The sequence below is a fragment of the Erythrolamprus reginae genome, chromosome 5 (assembly GCF_031021105.1).
Source record: "Erythrolamprus reginae isolate rEryReg1 chromosome 5, rEryReg1.hap1, whole genome shotgun sequence".
Lineage (NCBI taxonomy): Eukaryota > Metazoa > Chordata > Lepidosauria > Squamata > Dipsadidae > Erythrolamprus > Erythrolamprus reginae.
The window spans coordinates 33,591,609-33,597,858 of record NC_091954.1 but is presented as its reverse complement, the minus strand read 5'-3'; the positions used below and the strand labels follow the sequence as shown (position 1 = coordinate 33,597,858).

Sequence of the window (6,250 nt, the reverse complement as noted above, 5' to 3'; positions counted from 1 at the left end):
CTTTTTTCTCTTATAATTCTTTTCTTTCTCTTCTGTGAATAAAGTTAATTGTCCCTATAGATTTTTAGGAATGGTACTTGTATGCTCAGAAACTGGCATGCCTGCAGAGAGAAACATGATTTTTTAAATAAAAAAAGATAAAGGATCTTTTTAGTAGGATCGCCCACATTTTGGGAGGTTGTTCTCAAGAGGCCCTGAATCAACTGCTTTACCTTATAAAGCAAAGGCATGTATTAGGTTCCCCCCCCCCCCCGCTGCCCTTTTCTAGTGGAATGTTTTGGATCCGGCTTTGTAAGGAAGCTAAATCAGATGGCATTTCAAATTTGTTGAAAAGACTTTTTATTCTAATGAGATCTGTGTGAAATGTGCTCTTTAATAACTGATAATTCTGAGGAAATGAGCTGAAGAATTGAGACTCTAACAAGTAAGGGGCATGCATGAATGCACCAGTTTGCCTTCTGTCCCCTGTCCTTACTGTTTCTTTATTTTTACTTGTTGCGTGTATATGAATATTTTGACATTTACTTGTACCTTGTATTTTAATATTATTGACAAAATAAATAAATAAAAGTAAAATAAATAAAAATAAGTTTTTCAGCTTATTTGGGTCCTTCCAGATACTTTGGATTATAACTCCCCTCATCCTGACCACTAATGGGAGTTGTAGTCAACAACCGCTGGGGGGGGGACCAGTTTTGTGTGAGGGGTCACTGCTCTAGATTGAAACACATTTGTTATTCCTAGATAACTACACAAAGAACTGGCAGGCAAAAAGGCAGCCCACATAATGCATTCCTAATTCCCAACAATATTAATTTTAGTAACTTGAGCTACTACAATATGCATTTCATATCAAAGTCTGTTTATTTCTATATCAATTGCTAAATTGAAGCAAAGTACACACTAATCCCACCATTAATATGAGAGCCTGGGAAAGTTCCATTCAGTTCAGCAAATTTGGCTATAAAAATTTAGTAAAATTTTTAAGAGGTCCTTGGACTTTAAGTGAAGAAAGATATTAAGATACAAGCAGTCACATTGCTCACAGTCACACTGTTCACAGCTGGAAAAGGAACGGGGTTTGGCCACATCTTATGATCCTGCAGATGCCATTGTTGGGATATTGGGTTACTTACTTCAATTAAATTTAGGGGCAAATACTGGGGTTTACTTCAGGGTAAATCTAAAACTCTCACAATTTTTAATCTATAATTTTAATCATGGCAAAAAACCATGCCTATGGAGATTTTCAATCATCCAGATTTCAGTACTCCTAAATATGCTTTTGAACTGGAGAAGCTTCTTGGATGAGAATGTTTTCAAAGAAAAAAAACCCCAAGAAGATTTTTTTTCTTTGAAAAGGCAAGAAAAACAAACAAAAAAACATTTAGGCAAGAAAAACAAAATGCACAGGTACAGTACAGTACATTGCTCAACAGTAGTAACTGCGAGAGAGATCTTGGAGTCCTAGTGGACAACCCCTTAAATATGAGCCAGCAGTGTGCAGCAGCTGCCAAAAAAGCCAACACAGTTCTAGGCTGCATTAACATAGGGATAGAATCAAGATCATGTGAAGTGTTAATACCACTTTACTGCATTCAGTTTTGGTCACCACAATGCAAAAAGTATGTTGAGATTCTAGAAAGACTGAGAGAAGAGCAACAAAGATGAGGATTGGAGGCTAATACATGAAGAAAGGTTGAAGGAACTGGGCATGGCTAGTTTAATGAAAAGAAGGACCAGGGCAGGGAGACATGATAGCAGTGTTCCAATATGTCAGGGGTTGCCACAAAGAAGAGAGAGTCGACCTACTGTATTTTCAAAAGCATCTGAGGGTAGAACAAGAAGCAATGGGTGGAAACTAAACAAGAACTAAGGAGAAATTTCCCGACAGAACGATTAAGCAGTAGAACAGCTTGCCTCCAGAAGTTGTGAATGCTCCAACACTGGAAGTTTTAAAGCAGATGTTGGATAACCATCTGTCTGACGTAGTGTAGGGTTTCCTGCCTAAGCAGGGGGGTTGGACTAGAAGACCTCCAAGATCCCTTCCAACTCTGTTGTTGTTGTTGTTGTTGTTGTTGTTGTTATTATTATTATTATTATTAATAATAATAATAATAATAATAATAATAATAATAATAATAATAAGATCAAATTGGCTTTTGGAAAAAAATACTTTTGGGATGGCAACAATCCATGTTTTTGTAATGTGAAACATCATGAGCACAGTTTTACTTTCCTTTTGTTTTGACTATTATAAACCAGAATATCTCTTAGTCATATGTTTGATAAGGCGTCTGCTCTGCATTGCCAATTTTTTGGTTGGCCACATAGCTCTAAAAATCAAATCACAGCTTTGCTTTCTTGTTGTGCACAACGAGGCATTAATCTCTTTGGCAGTTCTAACATTTTGTCCCGCCCCTCCCCTACTCTGTGAATGAGATCTTTCCAGGATGGAGCCAAGGCAGGATTAATGATTCCTCTTGTGCTCCATTGACAGCTCTGTACATATAGTACACATGGATCTTGCCAAAGCATCTGCTCCATGCCAGAAACTGTCCCTGATGTACCAACTACCCCAGGAATCTCTCAGTAGCAGCTAGCCTGGATTCTCATTTTGTTTAGATAGCAGGCAGTCAAAAGCTTCTCCTGGCTTTCTGAACAGCAGAAAGGAATGCCGACTGGAGGAGACCGAGCAACCAGCAGCCACCCAGAATCGAAGGATTTGTGGAGAAGCCCCTATATGGTTTTGTTTGACAGAGAGATGGAGATGAAGACTGGGTTTGCTCCTTGTTTGGTGAGCTGGTGGGAGGAGACAGGCTATATAGTCAGAGAATATGCCATTTCTCAGTGCACCATCCCAGAACGGCAGTCGGCAGGCCCTGAGCTAAGAAGGGTAAGTGGCATTAAACCCAGCAGAGGGTGAAGAATGTGGAAACTGTAAGAATTGGAGAGGCTCTTCAGAGGTGTCTCCAGGTAGAACACTCTTTGTCTCAGCTGCAGAATACAGTTAATAGGTTTTGCTCTTGGGTTCAGAAGAAAGAAACACAATTCCTCCATAGACCTAAGTTCTGCAGCTGTACCTGGAAGTAACACTTAAACTAAAACTCCATAGAAATTATGCCCTGGATTAGACATTTTGTAGCTGTGAAGCATCTAACACAGGGAGACTTGTGTCTGAGTGAATCTGCAACATACATAGGATTGTGTGGACTGGCACATCTTGGTTGAGCATTTTTAACTCCTTTAAAGATTTAAGTACCTTCAAAACTGTTTGCTCCTGCTGAAATCAATGAAGTTGAAAGAAGATTTGATTTCTGCTTTTGTCTCATTTCCATCCTTTATTTCCACCTTTAACATTGCAGAGATAAAATAGCTACAGGGCTAACGGGTTTTGCACAACTGAATTAATTTTCTGCACAGCTTTCCATCTGTTTCTGTAATATGATCTTTGGTTTTACATTGTTCTTTGTGTGGGTCATCCTGATGGACAGCTCCTCACCCTTGACTTGTTGCAGTTCAAACTGCAAACAAGGCTTTATTTTTGAAGATGTAATTACAAATCATGAATTCCCAGGTCTCAAACAAATCAGGAGCCCCGGGATCTAAACTTATTTAGTAGTTGCAGTTGCATTACCAAGAAAGGGAGGGGAGGTAGCTTTGATTTCAGTTGCCTCAAGGGCCTATGTAAGTAATAGCCTGTGTTTGCTTGATGGTTATTTATTTTGTATGGAAATGCCTCTTGTGCTCTTTAAATATGAGAATAGAAGCCACGCTTAGGTGAGAGTTCGCTAGAAGTAAACATGCCATCACCCTATTATTACTTCAATGACAGCTAAGGATAACCCTGAGCAGTAAATGTTAGAAAAAATAATTGAAGGAGATGCTTCTAAGTGTCAACCAAATACAGGCTTGTAATGAGCCCCAAAGTCTCTTGTTTGGTAGGATCCAAGACAGACACTTTTCCTATTTACTTTTAGTAGACATTTTTTAAAAAAATAAGTTTTTATTTTATTTTATATAAAATTCCAATCTCAATTGAACAGTGCGTTGTCTGGGTACAAATCATTTTAGGAAATAATCATCAAAATATTTACAACAATATTCATTAGATTTATATCAATTATACTAATATTAATAACTGTAATAATCATACTATTTGTTTAACCAATTTAACATTTCTTCCTTGTATCACTGATTGTTTCAGATGTTTCCCTTTTAGTAGACATTCAAAGATAATCTCCCTCAAACTGGAGGGGTGGGGAGAGAGAGGAGATGAATTTTCAGTGAACATCTATATCCTATTAATCCAAACACAAAAATATATGAAGAACAGAAATGTCATTTGTCTTAGTGATAACAATATTTATTATTATATTTCATGAAACTTCCTATCATTTTAATTTACATGCTTTTGGTAAGCTGGGCATCTGTGTTACATACATAATATTTTTATAGTCAGCATTATTATTTTAACTCTAATTAAATTATTATAAATAATAATCACTAATATTAGGAACAGTATAGGAGTTGCGATTTAGTGAAGCAAAAGGGTGTGTGTGGGGGGTATTTATGTGCATTTAGATGTTGTTGATTGCACCCAGCTTTTTCTTCATTATCTTTTGATTCATTGCCACTTTGACTTCATAAAGATTGACTTCACACACGGTAAATGGTAAAGCTATAACCTGACTTGATGCTTTAGGTTTGGTTAACGTGTGAACTCCACTTCTAAGCCATGATAAGTTACATTTTTGAAAATGGATTGTTAGTAATGATCCATGGTTTGCAAATAGTAACCTCCAAATGGTTTTACTGTGTAGAAGTCTGTAGGTCTATGACTTGATTGATTGATTGATTGATTGATTGATTGACTGGTTGATTGACTGGTTGTCTAGAAAACTATATGAACACAATTTAATTCAGGGTAACACAAAACCCAGAACCTTTCCCATAGATACACATTTTTGCAGAATTCTTGGCCAATGAACACTATACGTTTAAAGGGAAACTCAGATATTAAAACTGAATTTGAATTATTCCCCTTATTCTTGAACTGATTTTTGGGTGTGCTTTTCAACTGCTTCAGTATAGATTTTCAGTTATATTGCTATCATATATTATGTTTTGTTCTGACACATGTAGCTTGTTTGGCTAGAAAGGGGCATTGTTGTTGTTGTTATTGTTGTTGTTGTTAGTACTAACAAGTAATGTTACCAGATTTGAGTTCCAAAAATCAGAAAAACACAAGATGCAATTAAAAAGCACTGAAAATTCTAATTACTTTCTAGCTTTTCATAGTTGTTCAGAATGTTTGCAGCTCAAATCTGTTAATCCTATTGATGACAAGCAATGAATTTATAATAGAGTTTGTCTTTGTTGTTGTATGCTATGATTATGTTTAACTTATTATTATGTTGTACCTTATGATTCTTGACCAATGTAACTTGTCTTTTTATGTACACTGAGAGCATATGCACCAAGACAAATTCCTTGTTTGTCCAACAGCACTTGGCCAATAAAAATTCTATTCTATTCTATTCTATTCTAGAAAACTTTGTTTATATTTTCAACAATTATTTGCAGAGATTATGCAGGACACAGATACATGTTTTTAGGTTTAGCACTGAGTTCTGGACTCTGCAAGTTACCGTGAGTTTCCTAGAGATTTAAATTACTGTTTGGCTGTCATTAAAAGTCTTGCCTTAAATGTTTGGTTTCCCTGAGCTTGGGTAGTTACTAAATATGGTTTTTATTTAGAGTTCTCCATCCATTCTCAAGCAGAAATGCAGCATTCCCTTCTTCCCCCTCCCTTTAAGAATATTATTTCCCTTTTTGGCTCAGTTGAGTAGAGTTGGAGGCAAGGAACTCTTGACCTTTTCTGCTCTGTTCCAAAAACAGGCTTTTAAAAGGCTTTGTTTCCTAATTAGGAGATAGTTTGTTCCCAATAAGCCAGCTGTTTTCAGCATAGGTGCAGATTCTGTGTTTTTAGTAAACGTTTATCTGTAAGTGAATAATCCTCATAAAATGCATTTTTTCAGCATTTCTCTGGAAAACTTATTTTTCCTTCCTTCCTTCCTTCCTTCCTTCCTTCCTTCCTTCCTTCTTTCTTTCTTTCTTCCATCCTCAACTACAGTATACGTTTTAATTCAATTTACACTGTCAAAAAAGTAACAGTGAATAAAAAGCAATTTTACTATAAAATATTCAACACAGGATTTGTTTGCACATTACATTTTGAGATGTATGT

General features: G+C 36.3%; 1 protein-coding gene across 2 annotated transcripts in view; it reads left to right on the top strand.

Annotated features, from left to right (window-relative positions):
* The first annotated feature begins 2,803 nt into the window (after positions 1-2,803).
* ACTA2 (actin alpha 2, smooth muscle) overlaps positions 2,804-6,250 on the top strand; it is a 38,772-nt gene continuing 35,325 nt past the window's right edge. Inside the window, exon 1 of one of the 2 annotated variants that reach the window (XM_070752316.1) lies at positions 2,804-2,896. The gene's annotated coding sequence lies outside the window, so the exon portion shown is untranslated. Of the gene's footprint in view, positions 2,977-6,250 lie in introns of both variants that reach the window. The other variant, XM_070752317.1, reaches the window with a different exon arrangement.